The 24,988-nt window shown below is 45.1% G+C and overlaps 2 pseudogenes; both read right to left on the bottom strand.

Annotated features, from left to right (window-relative positions):
• Positions 1–15,286, bottom strand: part of LOC117185848 — a 39,107-nt pseudogene extending 23,821 nt beyond the window's left edge.
• Positions 1–18,395, bottom strand: part of LOC117194192 — a 50,736-nt pseudogene extending 32,341 nt beyond the window's left edge.
• Positions 18,396–24,988: the final 6,593 nt, after the last annotated feature.

Raw genomic sequence — 24,988 nt, 5'->3', positions numbered from 1 at the left:
AGCTAAATGATGAACTGCGCTCAATTGTTTTGTTGTCAAGTCTTCCAGAACAATTCGAAAATTTCGTTGTCGCCATAGAGACGCGCGACAGTCTGCCGACTTTCGATGTTCTATGCGTAAAACTGAAGGAAGAAGGCGAACGAAAGGGAAACACAGAAGATCAAAAGGAATACGCAAAGGCATATACCGCAGTACATAAGCCGGCCGCGCACAGAGCGCAAACGAAGAGAAACAATACAATGATATGTTTCAAGTGTGGTGAGCGCGGGCATATGAAGGCTCAGTGTAAGAAGGAGAGCGCAAATGTGGAAAGAGCAGCAAGAGTGGAGAACAAGCAAGGTAGTCTATTAAATTCGTTGGACGCAGATAATTTGAAAAAGAGTATGTGGTGTTTGGATAGTGGTGCCACAAGCCACATGTGTTGTGAGAAACAGTTATTCACAAAGTTCGAGAAACACACAGAAATGATTGGTCTGGCTGACTCCGGTTTCCTAAAAGCTGAAGGAAAAGGGGAAGTAGAGCTGAAGACAGAGATATGCACGCTGCTGTTAAAGAATGTTCTCTATGTGCCCGAAATGAATGGAAATTATTTCTCGGTGAGCAGCGCTGTGCAGAATAAATGTTTCGTCACTTTTGGACAAGAATATGCACGAGTTATCCAAAATGGCGAATGCATTGTAAAGGCGAACAGAAACTTGTATATGTTTCGTGGAAAACAAAACAACTGTTTTGCGGCGGTTAAGGCTGATGGTGCCCTGTGGCATAAACGGTACGGCCACTTGAACATCAGTAGTATGAAAGATTTGATCAGCAAAGGAATGGTGCGCGGCATTGAAAATATGGTTTTCCCGGCAAATATGAATTGCAAAACATGTATGGTCAGCAAGATTCATGCGCAACCATTTCCTGTTGCAACCACCAGTAGAGCTCAAGATATATTGGAACTAGTTCATGCAGATGTGTGCGGGCCCTTTGGCACACAGTCGCTTGCTGGATCAAAGTATTTTCTAACCTTCATCGATGACAAATCAAGGCGTATATTTGTGTATTTCCTGCGGACAAAGGATGAAGTCTTCCAGAAGTTCGTCGAGTTCAAAACCCTGCTTGAACGGCAAACGGGAAAAAGTCTCAAATGTATCCTGAGCGACAATGGCGGTGAATTTGTCAACAAATCGTTTGATGAATTTCTGAAAACTAATGGGATTGAGAGGCAGCTGACAGTGGCGTACACTCCACAGCAAAACGGCGTTGCTGAGAGGGCAAACCGCACTATGGTGGAAATGTCAAGATGTATGCTGGTCCAGTCAGGATTAGGCGAATCCTTGTGGGCTGAGGCAGTCAACGCAGCTGTGTATGTACGGAATCGATCACCGACCAGGGCGCTGACCAGTATGACGCCTATGGAAGCGTGGACTGGTAAGAAACCTTTTGTTGGTTCTAAATCTAAAGGTTTTTGGCTCCGTTGCAGTAGCTTTGGACAAGGGTCCAAGGAAGAGTAAACTTCAACCAAAAGGCAAAGAATATCGCATGATTGGATATTCAGTAGCGGCTAAGGGCTATCGACTGTATGACCTTGTGTCTCATCAGGTGATTGAGAGGCGAGATGTTCTCTTTGACGAGATCCAAGACGACAAGGATACAGTCACAATCGAACTTCCGAAGGCAGCAGTTAGCATGCAGTCAGGCGGCGATACTGATGACATTGACAGCAGCGGTGGAGACAGCAGCCATGGTGCAAGCGTTGACGGGGAGAATCCCAGTAGCAGCGGTACTGATGGGTACGAGAGCGCAACAGAAAAGGTTGAGTCAGATGAGCCAGCTCCTCGCGTTGGACCTGGCAGACCAAGGCTGATTCGGACCGGCAAACCTGGCCGTCCGAGAAAGGAGTACAACATTCTTGGTGCTCTGGTTGCCAGCGACGTAATGATTCCAGTATCCTACGAGGAGGCGTTGATCAGTATTCATGCATCACATTGGTCCGAAGCGATGCAACGCGAATATGAGGCATTAATGGCAAACGAGACATGGCAGTTGGCAGACTTACCGGCAGGACAACGAGCAGTTGGATGCAAATGGGTATATAGCCTGAAACGCGACAAAGATGGTCAAATCGAACGTTTCAAGGCGCGGCTGGTGGCAAAAGGTTGCTCCCAGCAGTACGGCATAAACTATGCGGAAACATTTTCTCCAGTCTGCAGACTGGAGAGCGTGCGATTTATTCTTGCGCTAGCAGCAGAATTGAAATTATATGTCAACCAAATGGATGTATGTACGGCATACCTCAACAGTGACCTGAGCGATACGGTGTACATGAAGCAACCACAAGGGTACATTGATCGAGCTTATCCAGCGAAGGCTATGCTGCTTAAAAAGGCAATATATGGATTGAAGCAGTCAGGAAGGGAATGGAATTCGAAGCTGAATGGCGTCCTGACTAATCTGGGTTTTGTTTCCTGTGACAACGAGCCGTGCCTCTACCAGCAGAGAGGGAAAGGTAACTTATCGTTAATCTTGGTATATGTTGACGATTTACTTATAGCATGTCAGTCCAAAGAGGACATGCTCGGTATCAAATCGGCTATTTCAAATGCGTTCGAATGTATCGACAAAGTTGTTCCAGAGCTGTTCTTAAGCATGGAGGTACACCGTGAAGGTGAGCTTGGGCCTATCACCATAGGCCACTCGCAATACATCAAGGAACTATTGCAAGCTCACGACATGGACAAATGTAGACCAGTGGCTACTCCGTTGGATGCGGGGTTCCAGGTGGATTGTACTAATGAGCAGTGTCAAAAGGTTGATCCTGTCATGTATCAATCCATGATTGGTGAGCTGATGTGGCTGGCACTCACAACCAGACCGGACATTTTGCATTCAGTTGCAAAGTTGGCCCAGAGGAACAAAGATCCGCACGCAGAGCATCTGGCTGGTGTGAAGCACGTTCTGAGGTACTTGGCAGCGACGATGAACTTCAAACTACACTACAAAGGGTGTCACCAGCCACTTACTGGATATGTGGATGCGGATTGGGGCGGCGATCGAACTAACCGGAAGTCGTATACGGGCTATGTTTATTTTTTGGCAGGTGGCCCAATTTCTTGGCGATCTGAGAAACAACGCAGCGTGGCACTTAGCAGCACGGAGGCAGAATACATGGCACTGTCGGCTGCGGGTAAGGAGTCCATATTCTTACGTCGCTTAATCATTGAAATTGGCTGTGGAGATGAAGCTACCTCAACTACCTTATATGGCGATAATCTGAGCGCACAAGAGCTGGCTAGGAACCCAGTGCATCACTCAAGGACCAAGCATATTGATATTAGATATCACTTTGTACGACAGATTGTAGAAGAAGGTCAAGTTAAGTTAAAGTATGCTAGTACAACAGATATGATTGCAGATATCTTGACCAAGAATCTCCCTAAGAGAAAGCATGTCGAATTTACAAAATTGTTAAGTTTAAATTGAGTTAAATGGAAGCATGCACGCATTGAGGAAGGGTGTTGAAGAATGACCATCTCTAGCAATGCACGCATGTATTGACAGACATATGAGTATGTAGACGTATGTATGAGTGAGAGACGTAACGAAGCGACGTTCTCTTATCTCCCTTTTTGTTCTCCCTTTCGTTCGGTCTCTATCTGCCTGCGAGCAGAGCATTTATTAGTCACAAATAAACCTTACATATGAATGGTTGAGTTTTTACTTTTCGGTACAAGAACTTCCCTTGCAACGGCAGCGAAATTCTGTCCAACAAGTTCCAGGTTTTGTAAGTTCTTGTAATGGTTTTGCTATTCTTGAGTAAGCAGGGATGAAACGCCTAAAATAAGAGAATAATCCCAAAACCTTTTGCATTTCATGGCGATCTTTTGGCAATGGCAGATGCTTAATGGTTGCTGTGTGTTCACAGTTTGGGCTTATTCCCTTATATCCCAAGAACTCAATACTTTCATAACCAAATTGACATTTACTAACCTTAATTTCTAGTCGATATTCTGCGAGAATTCTTAAAACTCTACCTACTGTTATAGATGTTCGTTCAACGACTTGGAACCTATAGCGATATCGTCCATATAAACTACTACATTACCCTCGCGAATTAATGGTTGTAAAATGAAATTAATAAATCTCATAAATACTGCTGGTGCATTCATAAGTCCAAAAGGCATTCTTGTGTATTCATATTGTCCGCTAGGTATGACAAATGCTGTATACTGCACCGAACTCTCTGCTACTTTTACTTGGTGATAACTGTGTTTCAAATCTAAAAGTGTAAAAATTGTGTTCCCTTCTAATCTCTCTAAGCAGTCGTCTATTAGTGGCAATGGATATCCATCACGAATGCAAATCTTATTAAGCTGTTTGTAATCTACACACATTCTTTTTTTTCCTGATTTTTTCTTAACTAATACTATTGCAGAGCTGTAAGGCGATTTACTTTCTCTTATGAAGCCTTTTTTCAATAGTTCATCTATTTGGGTATCTACTTCTTTTTTCTCCTGATATGAAAGTCTTCTCGGAACAGTGCGTACAGCTTCTTCTGATTTAAGTTTGAGATTCATTTCGTAGTTATGTTGAATTGCTGGAATGTTAGTTAAGTCTGAATAGTTAAGTTTTATCAATTCCATGAATTTACTACGTTCTTTATCAGTTCGCTTTGGGTCGATATTATAGCTGTCCTCTTCTTTTGTTATTTACTATTTACTATTTACTATTTATTATTTTGTTATTATACTATATATATATACGGTATATCTATGTCGGTTCTTTCTAATGATTCACTTGCCATATGCTTTTGCTCGTTATCTTTCAATAAAAGGTCAATGTTATTACAATTCAATTGGTCACTAATCTTATTCTCATAATTTTCATCCTTTAATAATCCATTCTTATTGATATCTGATAACATCATCTCACTATCTCTATTTGTCAATACTACATTTTCAATTTGGTCACTCTCAATGTTCACTAATACTCTATTTTTATCTAAGTCACTGTTCACTAACACTCTATTTTCATCTAAGTCACTGTTCACTAATACTCTATTTTCATCTAAGTCACTGTTCACTAATACTCTATTTTCATCTAAGTCACTGTTCACTAATACCCTATTTTCATCTAAGTCACTGTTTACCAATACTCTATTTTCAATTGAGACCATATTGCTTTGCGTAACTCGCTTTACATTTTCAATTTCATTTTCAAAAATAAATTTTATTCCATAATTTTCAAGGAAACTGCGCCCCAGAAGGGGTGTCCGGTGTCCAACATGCCAGAAAGAAATTTAATTTGATACCTGCGTTTTATATCAGTGTAAAAATATACCCCTACCTGATTAACAATAGGAACAAAAATATTGTTCTCCTCTCTGTCGTCCATTGGCGGGTTGCTGGCTGTACCCACGGATCGCTGGGTTGGCATAGGCTTCTGTTGGCAATCCTTCACCTGGTGCGGCATGGATCCACACTGGAAACACGATCCCTTCTCCCGCTTAGGTGCGGGACACGATGAAGCATAATGGCCATGTGCTGAACAATTATAGCAGCGCACCTGGCTCCGGTCATTTCCGGAAGCGGTCATCCCAGTGCCATCTTCCTCAAAGCCTCGTATTGTCGAGCTAGCTCCTTAAGTTTTCCGATGGTCGACGCTGAATACAATAAGGCGATACTGGAAGATCGATCACGAAAACCATCAACGATGAACTGCACTGTCAATTTCTCTTCGATGTCGGCACGCATAGCAATTTCTTCCATGCGAAGAATATATCCCATTACGGAGTTTTTCTCCGGGTTGAAAAAGGTTTCCTTCAACAGAAGTACCACGTCGGCAGTTGAATTGCTGCGGCCAAAAGTTTTTAGGAAGTTTCCCTTAAACTCGTCGTAAGTCTTTGATTTGTCGACACGCAGGAACAAGTCCGCCTCTGTTCCCGCCTTCATCAACATGCGCACACAACGAAGCTTAAAATTGTTGCTTTCGTTCACGCCTCCGCAAATCCGTTCAAAATTCAAGACCCATTCAGAGGCTTCATCATTTTCACTGGCAGAAAAAGGGGCAATAAGTTGCTTGACCATTCGGATGTCATCGGTCATATAGTTGTCCATTACCATTAAAGCAGCCAGTTTCTTCTTTTCCTCAGCCACCCTTATTGCGGCGTCAAGTAATTCTTCTTCTTTCATATCGTCGATCTGCTCATTTTCAGACACTTTTCCATCCGATTCAATATCCGATTTATTCACCGGACTTTCAGAAACTTCGTCCATTCCACCACTTATGGCAAGCTTACGAAGTTGCCTTAGTGTTGCGCTGGCTGGAAAAATGATCTCCTTCTCCAGCAACCACTCTACAATTTTTTCTTTGTCAATGTTTGCCATGGTTTCCTCGGCCATTTATAAAATGTGGAAAATACTCGTTGTCGGGGATGCCAGTAGACAAATACTTATGTAGGCAGATACTTTAAAGGGCTATGATCCCACTTCTGAAGTTATTGGCGCAAAAGGTCCACGGATGTTTCGTGCTTTTTATGATTTTATTTTTACTTAATTCTTTTCAACCTCCTCGTCTTGTCGATACCGCCAAAAGTGTTCATTGAACCCCAGCTCCGATCACTCGTTCTCTCATAGTTCTAGTTCGCAGAACTAGAACTATCGGATGATAATTCATATCGATACTTACGATATTTCGTACAACGTTAATAGTAAATACAATTGTAGAGTTATAATACTAAACAATCTAACAATACTAAACAATCTAACAATATATATATTTTTTTTATACCCGATACTCAAAATGAGTATTGGGGTATATTAGATTTGTGGTAAAAGTGGATGTGTGTAACGTCCAGAAGGAATCGTTTCCAACCCCATAAAGTATACATATTCTTGATCAGCATCAATAGCCGAGTCGATTGAGCCCTGTCTGTCTGTCCGTCCGTCCGTCTGTCCGTCCCCTTCAGCGGCTATTGCTCAAAGACTATAAGAGCTAGAGCAACGTTGTTTTTGATCCAGACTTCTGTGATATGTCACTGCTACAAAAATATTTCAAAACTTCGCCCCGCCCCGCCCCCCACAAAGGACGAAAATCTGTGGCATCCACAATTTTAAAGATACGAGAAAACCAAAAACGCATAATCGTAGAGGATGACTATATGTTCTAGAGTGTAAAATCTCAGATCGTATAATTATTATAGCCAGAATCAAGAAAACAATTTCATTCTTTCTCGCTCTGTCTCTCTCTTAACACACAGGTTTCATGGTCGGTTTTGCCAATTGCAAAATATGAGTTCAAGGATCTCAGAACCTATAAGAGCCAGAGCAACCAAATTTGGTATCCACACTCCTGTGATATCGGACCTCGGATATCAGATCGTTTGTATAGCCAAAAGGAACAAATCAATTTGCACTGGCTACGCAGCGCCCGACGTCACGCTCAGACTGATTTTCTGTCTCTCGCACGCACTCTTTGTCGAATCGTTTAATATTAGCGGCGTCTGCCGAAGGAGAGCCATACTGACTTAGTATCGGGTATAACTGTAGAGTTGCGGTCTCCGCAGCAACTCACAACGTTCCCCCTCGTTTTATATATATATTTTCTTTTTTTTAATATTTGACCAAAATGGAGGAAGGAAAAAAAAAATGTTAAGGGACATGTGATCGATTTACAGGTTTTTCATTATATAATTCAACATCGATCACATGGTTTTAGTAATAGCCTAACGGAGGTTAGTATTTTCAAGTTGCACTTTAAGGGTGCTTCAACTTGAGTTAGAAAATTATAATTATTGGCAATGAGGCATGGCATTTCTGCAGCTCATTTGCGTTACTTCGCTCTTTTATTGGCGAAGTTGTTTATTAATTTCCTTGATGCGCTCTTGGCAGCGTTGTCGGTCCTCTTCATTTGTGTAGGTTTTTTCCATGTCCCGCTCCAGATGTCGTTGTTGAAGCAGCCGTTTGATCCGGCCGCCCCTCTTTGTTTTCTTCCTTGGCCTTTTTTCGTGTCTTGCCCTGTACTCAGCTATTGTGAGTGGGCGTGGTCCATCAGCTGGACACACCTCAAGCGCCTCTTTCAGCGTCGGTGCGTCCCTTTGTTCAATAGGAACAGCATTTTTCATTGGTTCCTTTTCCATGGGCCTATGGGCTCAGGCGGTGCCGGTGCCGGTCATCGCACAGGTCAAGTTATATATTTGTATGTTATGTTTGTAGTTTATTTTCTTCTTTTAGGCCTATGAGCTCAGGCGGTGCCGGTGCTGGTCATCGCACAGGTGCTTCTAGTGACACACGCTCTTTGTAGCGTTGTCGGTGCCTTTTGAGGTCTTTATCTTCTTCCGTTTTCTTTTGTCGCACTTTTAACTCACTTTTAATTTTAATTGTTTATTGGTTAATTGTTCCATTGTCGTTAAAGAATGGTTATTGGCGTGTGCTCCTTCCGGTTGCGTATTTTTAATTTTTCACTAATTTATTTTTCACAAAGGGTCCTGTCACGGTCGCCATGTGGAAAGAAGTATAATTCTTTGTAAAAATATATGTGTATTTCTTTATTTTGATCTTTCGGGAGTTATCCCTCCGATCTGATTTGTTGGTTCTTGTTGATTAAATTTAACAATTGTGTTTTGGCTTTCATAAGCCAAAAGCCGCGGAGCTGCGCTGCCAGTGACGCCGGCAGCGGAGCGGCAGAACTATGTGTTCTTATCTCTTATATGTTAGTATGTATATGTGTGAACATGCTCAGCGCTGTTGGCAGCGAGAGCGCAAGGGAAGATATATGTGTGTATGCATGTATATTAGTGCCGTCAAGTCATGGGAACATGCTGACGCTGCACTTGGGTCGCTCGAGGCATTCTTGAGTGAATCGTAATACGATCACCCAGAATGTCTGGGACTTTATTGTTACGTAAAAATTGCAACAAAGTGTTACAGTGTCTATTCTTTAAGTACCGTCGGTACAGTGGGTATTCGAAATAATGAATACTTTATGTGAATGTGTATATTATATTTAATTTAATATGAGAATACTACAGTGTCGGCTCCCGGCTGCGGCTCCCATTTCTTTTGTTTTTTATACCCGATACTCAAAATAAGTATTGGGGTATATTACATTTGTGGTAAAAGTGGATGTGTGTAACGTCCAGAAGGAATCGTTTCCGACCCCATAAAGTATATATATTCTTGATCAGCATCAATAGCCGAGTCGATTGAGCCCTGTCTGTCTGTCCGTCCGTCCGTCTGTCCGTCTGTCCGTCCCCTTCAGCGCCTAGTGCTCAAAGACTATAAGAGCTAGAGCAACGATGTTTTGGATCCAGACTTCTGTGATATGTCACTGCTACAAAAATATTTCAAAACTTCGCCCCGCCCACTTCCGCCCCCAGAAAGGACGAAAATCTGTGGCATCCACAATTTTAAAGATACGAGAAAACCAAAAACGCAGAATCGTAGAGAATTACCATATCTTTTAGACTGCAGAATTTGAATATCATCGTATTATTATTATAGCCAGCATCAAGAAAACAATTTCATTTTTTCTCGCCCTGTCTCTCTCTAACACACGTAGCATAGGCGGCTTTGCTTAGAGTAAAACATTAGCGCCTAGATCTCAGAGACTACAAAAGCTAGAGCAACCAAATTTGGTATCCACACTCCTAATATATCGGACCGAGACGAGTTTGTTTCAAAATTTCGCCACACCCCCTTCCGCCCCCGCAAAGGATGAAAATCTGGGGATATTCACAAATCTCAGAGACTATTAAGGCTAGAGTAACCAAATTTGGTATCCGCACTCCTGTTAGATCTCACTATAAAACGTATATCTCAAAATTTCGCCCCACCCCCTTCCGCCTCCAAAAAGGACGAAAATCTGTTGCATCCACAATATTGAGGATACGAGAAAACTAAAAACGCAGAATCATAGATAATGATCATTGTTCGGAGCAGAACCCAGCCGATTAGCTGCTTGCCAAATAGCACCTAATTCTTGGCCCTCAGCCGCTTATTTTGTTACTTATGTCTATGTCACTCATTTGTTTGTTAAAGCTTTGCGCTTGCTTGCCCTGCTAAACGCTCTCTGCCAGCTAGCTCTTCGCTATCTCCGCTTTGCGTCTGCCTACCGACGTCGGCCGAGCGAAGCTGCGCTTAGCGATCGGAGCGGCAATGTAAAGGGCAGGCAAGCCACACTTGCAATTTGGATGTCACGCATTAAAGAACATATCGTAATTTTATTTCTGCGCCGAGTTTTATTTAGTTCGAAATAATTAGTCGGCCGATTGGGGATAAAAAACATTATCTCCACATAATGTTTGGTGACCCCGACGTGATCTCTGAGTTGCAGTGTCAATTAATAATCATTCGCAGTCGACATTCGTTAGCCCTAGCAAATTTTCGGCGGTTAAAGCACTTACATACACCTACATACACGCATTGCTGGCTATTAATTTCTCTGTCGCGACAATTCGGTCAGTGCAGTGCGGTAGGCAGTGCAGCGAACTCACTAATACACACAAGCGGAGTACAAAGCGGAATCGGACAGCTCGCACAGCCGCACAGCTAAAGGCATTAGCTGTAATCCCTTTGCTTTCGGTTCCCACGTTTATACGTATACAGGGTGTCTTTTTCGGTCGTGCTGAGTGACTCTTTTAAAACCTCAACATGGCAGCCCCTGAGCCTACCAATGTCGCGAACGCAGCAATGCCGAGTGATGTAGATTTCTACAAGCACAAGGCCGAGTCCATCGCGCGCCAACTAAAGGCCATGGATCGCTTTCTCACCAAGGAAGAGCTTGCCGAGTTAGATGAGGCAGAACTTCAAGCTCGCTTAGAGCAAATCGAGCGAATGAATGCGGATTTCGATGCCGCTCAAACGAGCCTTGAAAGGCTGGATTTCGTGCAGTTAGCCCATGATGCCCGGCTGGACTTTTCGAATGTTTATGTCAAGGTTCGGTCCAGGCTGTCGCGGGAGTTGATGGCTGCTCGCACGGTAAATGTTGCCAATTCAACGGCTCGGCGTACTCTCGGGGGGAATTCGTCGTTGTTCACCTATAATAGTATAGGCCGTTCTCGAATGCCCGAGTTGCAGCTTCCGCGATTCGGGGGAACTACATGGATTGGCCAGAATTCCACTCGATGTTCTCGACAATGGTGCACAAAGACCATCGTATACCAATCATCGAAAAATTCCAATATCTTCGTGGATGTCTAGATGGTGCTGCGCTGGATACGATTCGTTCTTTGGAACTTTCTGAGGAGAATTACGACAAGGCGTTGAATTTGCTAATGTTGCGATTCGATAATAAACTGTTACATTTTCAGGCACACGTCAAGGCTATTTTCGGGCTGCAAGGGGTGGAGAAGGGCTCAGCTATCGGCTTTTGCGCGCTCAGCGACAAAATCAATTCGCACTTGCGTGCACTTCAGACCTTGGCGACCCCGCAGGAGATTTCGGATGGGTTGCTGATCTTCATCATAGGCACGAAACTGGACCACAAAACAAAGGAGAAATGGGAAGAGAACTTGCCGACGTCAGGATTGCCTCGGTGGTCAAGCATGGCCTCATTTTTGGAAGCGAGATGTCGGATGCTGGAGAATTTGGGATCAGCCATGGCACAAAGTCCTAGTCAACAGGTGGGAGAAGACAATCCTGTCACCCATATCACCTCCAGTAACGACCATCCTAACCCCATATGTAACCATTGCAATTCCTCCGAGCATTACATATCTAGATGTCAGGCATTCCTGAATCTCTCTGCGTTTGAACGATACAAAGAAGCAAAGAAGAGCCGCTTGTGTTTGAACTGCCTCAACAAAGGCCATGAATTGCAGAGGTGCAGGTCAGGACTTTGCAGGCATTGCCAGGCCAAACATCACACGCTACTCCACATTCCATCGGGAACTGGTGCTTCATCTTCCTCTTCACCGGCCGAGGAATCGATCCAGCAAGAGGCCGCGACTGTGCTTCTAGCAAGCGGGTGTTCTAGCCCTCCCCCTCGATCCAGAAATCTCAGCCTAGCCAGAACGTGTTGCTACCTATTGCCCTCGTCCATGTAACAGCACTTATCCCATGTCGTGCCATTTTGGATTCTGCATCACAGGCAAACTTTGTAACATCTAGACTTGCTGATCAGTTGCAGTTGGATCATCGCTCGTCTTATGTTCACATCTCTGGAATCGGAGATTCCATTCTACCTTCGAGCAAGTCTGTACATATAGTTGTACAATCCCAGGACGCAAGCTATCGAGCTTCCTTCGCTGCAATTGTCACCAACTCAATTACGGAAATGCAGCCTAAATTCGGCGTAGACGCAAAGGATTGGCCAATGCCGAATAATCTAAAACTAGCTGATCCTAATTTCTCCAAGCCCCAACGTATCGATCTGTTGATAGGTTCTGGTTTGTTCTTCGATTTAATGTGCGTCGGACAGATTCGACTATCAGCCCAATTGCCAACATTGCAGGAGACTAAACTTGGTTGGATAGTATCAGGAAGCATTGATAGCTCGGAGAATAAGCGTGCAGCTTTAGCCGCTTTTGAAAATTCCTCGTGCATCTCTATTGACGATTTTCGACCCACAACGCTGGAGTACCAAAACTTAGAGCAGCAATGCAGGAAGCAGCTGCTCGAGTGCCAGGTGCAAGTGGAAAAACTGCGATCGGAGAATCAGGAACTGCAGCGCGAACTTTTCCATATATTAAAAACCTACATAAATGAAATTCAACTTTCAACAATTTCTACATTGCCAAATTTCCTGCCATTCTATGCAATTACAGAGGTTCCCGATGATCAAGACGTAATCACGACAAGCCGCCTTCGTAAAGAAGCGCCGATTGCTGCGTTCGACGATCATCCCAGCGTAGCCGCCAGCTGCGCCCAAGCAAGCATCTTCAAGAGGGCCGTTGGAGAAATAGCGGTTCTGCCCCTTCAGGATGGATCTGTTGAAAGCCTTTGCCTTCCAACGGGGGGTGAATGTTCGGAGCAGAACCCAGCCGATTAGCTGCTTGCCAAATAGCACCTAATTCTTGGCCCTCAGCCGCTTATTTTGTTTGTTACTTATGTCTATGTCACTCATTTGTTTGTTAAAGCTTTGCGCTTGCTTGCCCTGCTAAACGCTCTCTGCCAGCTCGCTCTTCGCTATCTCCGCTTTGCGTCTGCCTACCGACGTCGGCCGAGCGAAGCTGCGCTTAGCGATCGGAGCGGCAATGTAAAGGGGAGGCAAGCCACACTTGCAATTTGGATGTCACGCATTAAAGAACATATCGTAATTTTATTTCTGCGCCGAGTTTTATTTAATTCGAAATAATTAGTCGGCCGATTGGGGATAAAAAACATTATCTCCACATAAAATCTATCAGATTGCTGAATCTGGATCAGATCAGATCATTTTTATAGCCAAAAGGAACAAATCAATTTGCACTGGCTACGCAGCGCCCGACGTCACGCTCAGACTGATTTTCTGTCTCTCTCGCACGCACTCTTTGTCGTGTCGTTGAATATTAGCGGCGTCTGCCGGAGGAGAGCCATACTGACTTAGTATCGGGTATAACTGTAGAGTTGCGGTGTCCGCTGCAACTCACAACGTTCCCCCTCGTCTTATGTGTGTGTGTGTGTGAGTCTGATTTTCCTTGGAGTTGTCTTTGATCTCTTCCATTATTACATATTCATTCGAACACACGAGCAGGAACACGGAACAAGGAACGCGCGGAGAAGAATACAAAAATCTCTATCGGACGAAGCGTCAGAGGCAGGAACAGCAACGTCAACGGCAACACAACTTGAATTGAACGCAGCAGCGGAAAAGCTTCTTGGGAAAATTCGCCAGAGAAAAAAACGAAACGGTAGACATTTTCTGCGGCTGGCCAAAGAACTTTGCTCACGCTCGGACGAGATTTGTTGCCCGACACACGGGGATCTCTCTGACACACGGGGATCTCTCTGACACACGGGGATTTCTCTGACACACGGGGATCTCTCTGACACACGGGGATCTCTCTGACACACGGGGATCTCTCTGACACACGGGGATCTTTCTGACAAGGGGATCAGTGTACAGTGCGTTTCACTGCCATAGGCCCAACTAGTGTGGTAATCTTTCCACTGTTGGGGGACCTTATGGAACTGGCACTGTACTTCCTCTTCAGATCAACTCCAGCCGACAGATGCAACAGGCGTCGCCAGTCGTCGCCGCAAACAAGCCGCAAAACAAATAAATACGAGTATGAGAACGGCTATGGGAATCTCACCACAAATATAATATTTAGGCCAGAATCCGAGCTGTTGCGGAAGTGGAGAGGGAAACCCCCTTACAGCCGACAGTTAAATCACCCAGAGAGTCGCGTCCCCAGAGAGCCACGAGCCAGGAAACGAACACAGCGCACAGCTAATTGGCCAATCCACGAAATTAAGAAAAAGAACAAGTGTACAACAGCATATGTATGTCTTTCCTTGGATTGTGAAATTGGGAAAACACTCGTACGGAAATTGTCGCACAGTTTTCCGAATGACTCTCGGAATGCTCTTGCTCTGAATTCCAGGAATACATTTGGCCAACAAATAAATTCCTGGGAACTACATTTGTTCAACGAATCTTTGGGCAGAGTTTTCTAATTCCAAGAAATTTTCAAATCTTAAAGGGATCTTTCAATGCAACAATTGCCTTGTTTAAAGGAGTTTTTTCTGGACCTCTTTTCCTTCAGAATTATTCGGGAAACCAAATCCTAGAACCGAGAATGTTGCTGAATTATAGAGTATTGTTTTGCTGGCGACAAAGTGCACATAAAATCCGACAAATCCCCACCCGGAATACCCTATAGAAAATTATTAGGGCAGGCACTGGGGCACACTTGCCAAATCATTTTCGTATTCGGTTTTTTGGTGCCGACCAAGTAAATGCGACACATTCCACGTCCATTAAATTAATGAGACGACAGTTAGCGGGCAAAACTAAAAAAAAAGATACAAAATGAAAACCGAAACGAACGAAAGACGGACTGAAACAGCCGCATAATTAGCCTCGTTTCTCGTTCCTTCTCGTTCCGTGGACAGAAATCACGTATACGTACGTATATGAATCATACGCCGTGTGGCCATATGGCACACACCTGAGTCTCAGAGAGGCAGATATGAGACGCGTTCCACTTACCTGGCCACTGGCCAGATCTAATTAACTCTAGGATTACCCCTTCTTTGGGGTCTGGGGTCTGGGGTCTGGGGTCTAGGCACTCACCTCCTGCAGCGCCTTCTTATCTGGGGCTCGATTCGCCGTCTGGAGAGTTCGTATGACATTCTTGGCTCCGTCCACGACGGCCGCCTCGATGCGCAGCCGATGACGCAGCTCCTCGATGCGCTCCTCCAGCGTCGTCTCCAGGCTCTGGGGCTGGCCATCGTCCATCAGCTGGCGCGTGGCCTTCAGCCGATCGGCCTGCTCACGATTCTGTTTGACCTTGATGATCCGCAGCCGCAGAAACTCGATTTTGGCCTTCGAGTCGGCCAGCATTTGGTGGGCCTCCGCCAGCAGCTTCTTGTCGCAGCCGGCGCCCAGTGACTGGATCATGTTCTCCGCCCCCGTCTTCACCTTTATCTCGATCTGCAGCTGCTTTTCCAGCGACGTCAGGACTTTGTCGTTGGCGGTGGAGGGTGCGCCGGTGCCACCACCGCCCCCCAGGGCACCGCCCATAATTATCCCGCCATTGGGATCGATGTTGGCATTAATCGATTCTGTAAAAGACAAATACAAGAGGATTAGTTTCCTCAGAAACGAGAAAGGAGCCTCAGAAGGGGCTCTTCCACTCCCATTTATATTCCACTTTCAATGATACCTGCACACCCTTCAGATATGGCTATCAATTATCAATCTTAACCACTAGATAAGGCTTATTTCACATTAAGATCTCTGGCAAAAAGAAAATCTAGGCATTGGCTATGGATATGAAATGTATCTACAAATCAATGCTCCCGCAAGACGAAGCAATGTTTGAAAAGAGAATGCCCAAAAATAATACCAAAAAAACATAAATGTCGTGTGCATGACGCGCCACATGAACGCTCGATTCTCGCCAATAGGGGACTTTTTTCGGGCCACTCGCAATACACAAAAATTCTTCATCGGCTACTAACGTATCACTGCGGAGAGTTTCCTGTCCTCAGAGGTACAGCCTCTAGGCATTGGCTATGGATATGAAATGTATCTACAAATCAATGCTCCCGCAAGACGAAGCAATGTTTGAAAAGAGAATGTCCAAAAATAATACCAAAACAACATAAATGTCGTGTGCATGCCGCGCCACATGAACGCTCGATTCTCGCCAATAGGGGACTTTTTTCGGGCCACTCGCAATACACAAAAATTCTTCATCGGCTACTAACGTATCACAGCGGAGAGTTTCCTGTCCTCAGAGGTACAGCCTCTGTTTTGTTGCAAATGTTGTATTTCCTTCATGGATTTTTTCCTTTTCGTTGGCATTTCGAATAACTTTTTATTCAATATTTTATGACTGCTGAGGCGACGAAAGATAGTTTTTCTTTGTTGATTTCTTTAATTTCCGACTTGTTTGCCCCCTCCCTTTCTCTCCTGTCACTTTTGCGCCATGGCTTCTGCTCTGCATGTCATTCAATGTACATATGTGTGGATATTTATGCCTTATGCCACACATAATCAGCTCTAAATCGTTTGCAGTTATGCAGCTCTCTGTGGCAGAAGCTGCCAAACCCGTCAATCATTTCATATGTAGCACCCGACTCCGGCGCCACACAATGCCGCTGCAGCTCCATTCTTAGCTTCTTTCGCTTCTGCGAAACACGAAAACACGGAAGCTAAACAGCAGATAAATAGAATGTCGAGCTGTCTCCATTCGAAATTGTAAGCAAAACCGACAAAAGCACGAATAAAGCGAGTCAGAGGCAGCACCATTTCATGACAGTTGTGTCAATAGCTGGCTCAAACCTACAATAGAGAGAAAAATAACCATTCCGGTGTCGCTTGTTAGCGAAATATGGAAGGGGTATGTAACAAACGAGCATCATATCTGAATGGAACACTTCTGGAGGACAACGAGAAAGAGAGAGAGAGAGATAGAGAGAGAGAGTGGCCAACAGGTGAGTGGCTTAAGTGGCGAGTGCGTGACAAAGGCTCGTAAAAGACGGCATGAACTCATCCCCAAAAGAGCTATGACACTTTCCACACTTGTCTTTATTTGTCTTTTTCTACAAATGGAAGGGTACTTGAGGTTTTTTGGGTGGGTTCGCTGTAATGCTGCAAAAGAGAGTGCCGGAGAAGGCACACACTGGAGACCTGGGACCGAGAAGGCGTAAACAACATATGTACACTACGTACATGTCGTGTGCGTGACAACGCTCATCTCGTTGCTTGACTCGAGTAACGAGTATTCCAGTTTCAGCGCTAAGTACCTGAACTTCCCTAAACTTCCACTGGAATTTCCAGTTACTACCTGCCGTAGCCCCACCTGGAGTACGCCCTTCCTTCGTTCGTTTTATTGGGAATACACTGTACTTGTATTACTCAACGAAAAAAAACTTGTTGCATGGAAATGCGTGTGTTTTACTGCCGCCTGTCGCTCTCTCGTGTAACTGCAGCAGTTTATGAACGAAAGACCATTGGCTTTTGGGAAAGTTGTTGGGCTTTGTGGGGGGGTTGGGGGGTGGGAGAGTTTGTTTTTAATGGATTTTCGAAATAGAAATAAAGCGGAGAGGAGGGAGGGTAGTCCATCTGTTGCACAACTTACCTTGTCCATTGCTGTTGACGGCCGTGTTGGCGGACGTTAGGAGTATTTGACTCTCCAGCTCCTGCAGCTCGGACTTGAGTTCCGCCAATTTGCTCTTGCTCTTCTTCACGAGCACCGCCACATCGCTGCGGGAGCGCCGGTCCTTGGCCACCTCGCGCAGCTTCTCGGCGCCCTCTTTGATCTTCAGCTCCTTGCGGATCTCACGGCGAATGGCCTCCTTGATCTCCTCGAGCCGTATGGACATACAGCTCTCCGGCAGGTTCTCTGTGAATCCATATTTAAGACTGAGTTCGTACAGAACGGGATGCTTGATGTATTCGCCCTGCGGAAGGGAAGGGAGGCACGATATTTTACAGATTAGAATGTTGTGTTATTCATGGCCACAGATCCTAGATAGATAATATCCCGATTTGTCACCCACACACACACACACACACTCTTGGGGCCCACTCACATCTCCGGATATCTCGTAACGGGAACCATTTACCGAATCAATGTACTGGGTTCCATCATCGCCGTCGTTTGTGCCAAAATCATTGCTCATCATTCGGTCCCAGAGGCCGCTGTTGGACCGTCTCGCCGTGGAGTTGCCACTGCATCTGCGACGGCGAAGGGGGCGGGGCAGGGAATGGAACCTCCGAACGGACTGGGGGGCACTGGACATCGACACCGACACCGAAACCGAATCGGCGGACTCGTTATCCCTGTCCCTATCCCCTGGCGCTGGGATGGATGGATCATGCTGCGTATTCGGTTTATAAGTCTGGACATAATTCAACTCGTTTTCCCGCTAAGACGCACCCTCGGGTCGAGCGGTTGGGTGGGGTGAGGTGAGGGGTTTCTACTGATTACCACCACACTTTGGTCATTTTATGGCTCACGGTTTAACAGGCAGCTGACAAGTTCACGGTAATTAGGGATCCGCGAGGTGGAGATACAAAAAGAGAGAGGCGGAGGGGAAGATGGAAACATTTATTCACACGACTCCAACTCAAACACCAACTCCGTCTGCCATCTACCATCTACCGTTTATCTAGAAAATTTTTTTTCTCCTCACTCGAGCATTTCCCCACCCTTTCTTTACTCTTTGCCACCTGGCTTTCTCATTAAACGCAAATCGCCTCGAGATTGTCGTCAGCGTTTGATAAGCAAACAACATCAAAAATCCGTAGAACAACAGGAGGCCACAAGATAATTGCTATGCAAATTGGAGTTCTAGTCGAAATCGATTCGAGTTGAGTGTCATTTCACCCAGAAAGAGTTCCCTCCTGGCCGTTACACTTTCTCGATCTAACGATCTGGGATTCCTGCTCGGAATCGGAATCGGAATCCAATGACAACTGAAAGTTTCAATTGTTGAATGGAAAGTTCCATCGAATGAAAGAGATCGCGTAGAGAATGCTGCCGATCGATTTGGAATTCTAGACGAATAATTGCTGGATGGTTGATTGCTTTCTATGAAAAAAAGAGGCAACGATTTAACTCTTTTTAAAGATCATTAAAGACATTAGCCATTTGTGCTACTGATAAGGTGGAATTCCAGCTCTTTCCGTTTCACTTTCAAGTTCATATCTTGACCTTCTTCCGTTTATCACACATAAAAGAAGGCGACTCTGCGGTGCCTTTTCCAATGGTTTTCACTCCCATACAACATACAACATTGTTACTCAGTCTGCTATCGTTTCCCAATGTTTAGACTCGCGTATTTCCACGTACTCTATTGTATTCTATTCCCCAAACAAAAAGGAAAGTGCGAAACAGAACAGGGCCAATATACAGGAATAGGAAAAACAACTTCGATTAGTTCCCTTTTAAACATAGATTTAACGAGGGGGAACGTTGTGAGTTGCTGCGGACACCGCAACTCTACAGTTATACCCGATACATAGTCAGTATGGCTCTCCTGCGGCAGACGCCGCTAATATTAAACGACACGACAAAGAGTGCGTGCGAGAGAGACAGAAAATCAGTCTGAGCGTGACGTCGGGCGCTGCGTAGCCAGTGCAAATTGATTTGTTCCTTTTGGGTATAATAATGATCCGATCTGATCCAGATTCAGAAGTCTGATAGATATGGTCATTATCTATGATTCTGCGTTTTTAGTTTTCTCGAATCTGCAATATTGTGGATGCAACAGATTTTCGTCCTTTGTGGGGGCGGAAGGGGGTGGGGCGAAATTCTGAGATATACGTTTTATAGTGAGATCTAACAGAAGTGCGGATACCAAATTTGGTTACTCTAGCCTTAATAGTCTCTGAGATTTGTGGATGCCCCAGATTTTCGTCCTTTGCGGTGGCGGAAGGGGGTGTGGCGAAATTTGGACACGAAACGGTCAAGGTCCGATATCACAGGAGTGTGGATACCAAATTTGGTTGCTCTGGCTCTTATAGGTTCTGAGATCCTTGAACTCATATTTTGCAATTGGCAAAGCCGACCATGAAACCTGTGTGTTAGAGAGAGACAGAGCGAGAAAGAATGAAATTGTTTTCTTGATTCTGGCTATAATAATTATACGATCTGGTTGAGATTTTACACTCTAGAACATATAGTCATCCTCTACGATTCTGCGTTTTTAGTTTTATCGTATCTTTAAAAATGTGGATGCCACAGATTTTCGTCCTTTGTGGGGGCGGAAGTGGGCGTGGCGAAGTTTTGAAATATTTTTGTAGCAGTGACATATCACAGAAGTCTGGATCCAAAACATCGTTGCTCTAGCTCTTATAGTCTTTGAGCACTAGGCGCTGAAGGGGACGGACAGACGGACGGACGGACAGACGGACAGACAGACATGGCTCAATCGACTCGGCTATTGATGCTGATCAAGAATATATATACTTTATGGGGTCGGAAACGATTCCTTCTGGACGTTACACACATCCACTTTTACCACAAATCTAATATACCCCAATACTCATTTTGAGTATCGGGTATAAAAAGAAACAGAAAGCAGTGAACTAGTGGCATATCTATTGGAACAGCTTGGATACCATGACTCACTGAAGGAAATATTCTCTAATCTCGATCTGTTAAGCAGCTTAGACCTTGGAAAATATTGCAGCAAATGTTTCCCAACTAAATTTAATAATATTTTATATTATTATTGTAATTTATATTATTTTAATTTATAGTAATATTGTGATTTAAGTTGCCCTTCTGGAACTAATACGACCCTGACTGGGCAAAAAGCGAAATGGAGAATATAACAACAAAACGTTCTCTTATCAAAACGCCATTCTGAGGCATACGCGGGGCTGATAATAGTCAAAAGTCTCGTAACGTTACTGAAGAAACTATGAATTCCATAGGAGCTTGTTTGTTTATTCATTGCACACCGCTATGGTATTTAGATTGTATATTATTTAAATTTAAATTCTTTTGGGGCATTTTGGGACAACTTTTGGAGGAGCTTGTACTTCGTTTTACGTCACTTCACAGATAATTATGCAAATGTTATGAAATATTTAACTTTTTTAGGGGAATTTTCTGGATCACCGCCGCCGCGCGAACCCCACTCGTAACACCAACTGTCCCGCTAATCGAACTTCTTGATTGGAACTCGAACTCGCTCTTAGCTACGCGACCTACCGACCAACCGACCGCCTATAGCCGAACGTTAGAACATCGAACCACGTATCATGTCGTTGCTTCTGGCTGTGTGGGTGGGGGTGTGTGGGCGGTGTCCGGCACAACCCGAAACGAGCCGAATCATGACGAATGGCAGGCAACAAGCAACAGGTTCGCTCCAAGCTTCAAGCTCCAAACGCAACTAGAGATGGGAGAACCCTCTCGAACCGCCAGCATACACGACACATATTATCAACACCTGAATCCTGAATCCATGCACATGTCTAAACGCAACACGTGGGCTCCTCAAGTGCAACTCAGACAAGATTGCACCTGTTCATTGGGGGATGACGCGAGTGGGTGCTGTGGCACATCACTAGCAATCTTGTTTGCCGTTAGTGACACTTTTAATTAATTTTATTTTCATTATTACTAGATATAAGCGAATAGAAATCAATAGGGAATTGGCAAAAAAGAAACAATTGAAAGTGTGGAAGTTGCTGTAATCCTTTTATTTTGCACCGCAGCCCCGCTCTCCATTCCATTTTCACTGTGGAAAATTGTGGCAACGATTGTTGTCTGGGAAATTTGAGCGGCATGTAGTAATAGTGTTTTCGAAATAATGATAGTACGCCTCAATAGGATTGCATAAGGCTATTGCTGAAAGGCACTGACGACTGCCAGCATAATGGCCATATATTGAGGCATGGATGGGATGGATGTGGGGCTGCATCAAGACAAAGGGAGTCTGAGAAAGTTTCAAAGCACAGCCAAAATGGAATGAGCCAATTGCTGTTAATTTGCTATGACGCAGGCGACGCTGCTGCGCTGGGAATGGGCAGAGGGAGATGCGAGAGAGCAGAGAACATTATGAGCACGCTGCTGCAGTCGCCACGTAAAAGCTCATTTGCATTTATTGATCCTCTCTTTTTTGAAGCTTAACAGGGGCTTGACAGAGTACAGGAATGTTAGGGCCTTAGGCTCTGCATATACCCTGTATACCTGCGTATATGGAATGCATATGCATATATCTTTCGAACCCCCATTGATGAAACATCAAACATCATTTCAAAGGATAGTTAGTTGCAGGTCTTCAATGTTTACGTGGACTCCAGAAAGTAAACCATTTCCCACCGACTTTCCCCAACCCCCAAAATACATACGTGATACAGATATCCTTTGAGGCGCGAGCGTAAATCCTTGAGGAACACCATATTCATGGTGAGAGCCATGATCGATGCGCGGTACACTTTGATTTTGTTTAGGGGCGGATAAAACTAATACTTAAACTTTGGCAGAGACATTGGAGCAATGCGACAGTTCTTTCTTTCTTTCTTTTCGTGAGCTCACTGTAGAAATATGCGAAAATTCGTATACTCATTTTCCAAAAGAAAATCGCACAACGCAAATAATGTCTTTGGTTGTGACAAAACTGGGCAAATATCTTCGGCCGTAATGAAAAGCACAAGACGGAGGCGGCACCACACATCAACGACTATACACGAAAGATATATCTATCTAGACACATGGGTGCTCACATATGTACATATCTGCTGTTTCTGTATACAATATCGGAGGATATACAATATATTGAATATAAAAAGCGACACGACACGCTGCGAGAGCCAGACAAATGTGAAGGCGCTGCCAAGACGCAAACTGCAATGCGAAATGGGCAAATGGAAAATGGGCGGAAATAAAACGCTTTCCTCAAGACTGCGCGCGGGCAGCCAAGCGATTAGAAAGCTTTTCGATTTGCTCGCAAAAATTACGGACAAAAACGAACAGAAGCGAAAATTTTCAGCATTTTGCCGCCTGCCTGCCCTGCCCCTCCTCATGCATTCAATTGGCATGCAATGCATACAGATACAGATACAGATACTACATGTGCTGGCGTGTATCTATGGAATACATCATCGTTCATTTGTGCATCGCTCTGACTCGAACTGGAACTTTTTTGTCTGGTGTTTTATTTTGGAAAAGATTCTACAACGAGCTTCGCATAATTCAAGAATTTTCCATTCATTTACCTGCAACGAGAGGGAGAGAGAGAGAAAGATTATTTATTAGTACAACATATCGTATCGGGTGTGTGTGTGTGTGTGTGTGTGTGTGTGTGTGTGTGTGTGTTCGGGAAAGATTCGTTTAACTAATGCTAATGATGATGGACCGTTCGCTTTGATTCGGACTTGAGGCAATCCCAAAATTGATAATTGTCTGGTGGCGCCTCGCGCTTTGAAGTTGAATCACGTGGAAGGGCGAGGCACTAGCACTTCTACTGTGAAAGAAACTTAGGATTTCTAATCGGTCATTTGCCCCCCCCTAACAGAAGATCGTGACATTAGGGGTATTCGGCAGGCCAATCGTTTGCCGCACGCACAACGAATCAAACCGAAAACAAGGTCGTCCAACTGCTATATAGCTGCTCTACAGATACACAGATACCCAGATGTGTTTTTTTTTTTTTTTTTTTTATATTCATATACTTATTTATTTGCTCTATAATATATACTATACAATTTATATTTAACTTAATTTAACGGACAAGAGTATGTTGGGACTAGGGGCCCCGCGGACTGCGGTACTGCCGCAAAGCATTGCTTCGCAGTGGCGTGGACACCTACTCCGTCTGCTCCTTCCGCCTTCTCTCCAAGGACCTAAGCGTTCGCATCACGCTAGAGGCGAACTCCGCGGCCGCTTCCCTCACCTTCGGGTCTGCCAGCATCAGCGGCACCAGAGTCTCGGTGCTGACCCTAGACCCTGCTACTGTCTCCAATGTCTGACGCTCGAGGTCAAACCTGTGGCAGTCGAAGAGGACGTGGCGAGCGTCCTCCTTTATGCCTGTGCCACACTCGGGGCACCAGTCCTCTGTCTCGTGGCCGAAGCGCTTGAGGTAGCCGCGGAAGCAGCCATGTCCGCTCAGTGCCTGGGTAAGGTAGAAATCCACCTGGCCGTGCTTCCTTTCAACCCAGCATGCTATGCTTGGGATGAGGGTGTGGGTCCATCGGCCTTTGGGTGAGTGGTCCCATCGAGTCTGCCATCTGGCTATGCTGGTCGTTCTGGCGGCGTCCTTAATTTCTGCACCTCGGCTGTACTGTCCGTCATGGCATCATGGATCTCCTTCCTCTCCCTTATCAGCTCCCTGAGCGGAACTTGCCCGGCAATGACTAACGCGGCTTAGTCTGAGATGGTCCGGAACGAGCACGCGATCCTAATGGCGCACAGTCTGTACGTTGCCTCCACTCCTCGCATGTAGCTCCTCACCATCGCGGCTTCTGCCCACACCGGTGCGGCGTAGAGCATCAGCGACGTCACGACGCTCGTCAGTAGTTTCCTCGTTGCCTGCTTTGGCCCTCTTGTGTTTAGCAGCATCCTGGATAGCGCTCCCGCGGTCCCACCGGCCTTCGTGTGGACGTATTCCAGATGCTCTTTGAAGGACAGGCGCATGTCGATGAGGACTCCAAGGTACTTGATGGACCTCTGCGATTCGATCGCGGTCCCACCAACCTGCACTCTGGCGGTCTCGACCACTTTACGGCTGGATATCAGGACCGCCTCCGTTTTTTGGGCCGCCAGCTCCAGCCCCGCGGCGGCTAGCCACGCCTCGACGGCTTGTATGGCGACGTTGGCAAGCTCCTCCACTGCGGCAAGTTCCTTCGCTACCGCCACTATTGCGACGTCGTCAGCGAAACCCACCAGGTTAGTGTT

This window comes from Drosophila miranda (genome assembly GCF_003369915.1).
Source record: "Drosophila miranda strain MSH22 chromosome Y unlocalized genomic scaffold, D.miranda_PacBio2.1 Contig_Y2_pilon, whole genome shotgun sequence".
Taxonomy (NCBI): domain Eukaryota; kingdom Metazoa; phylum Arthropoda; class Insecta; order Diptera; family Drosophilidae; genus Drosophila; species Drosophila miranda.
The sequence above is the reverse complement of the archived record's forward strand: the minus strand, read 5'-3'. Positions and strand labels throughout refer to the sequence as shown.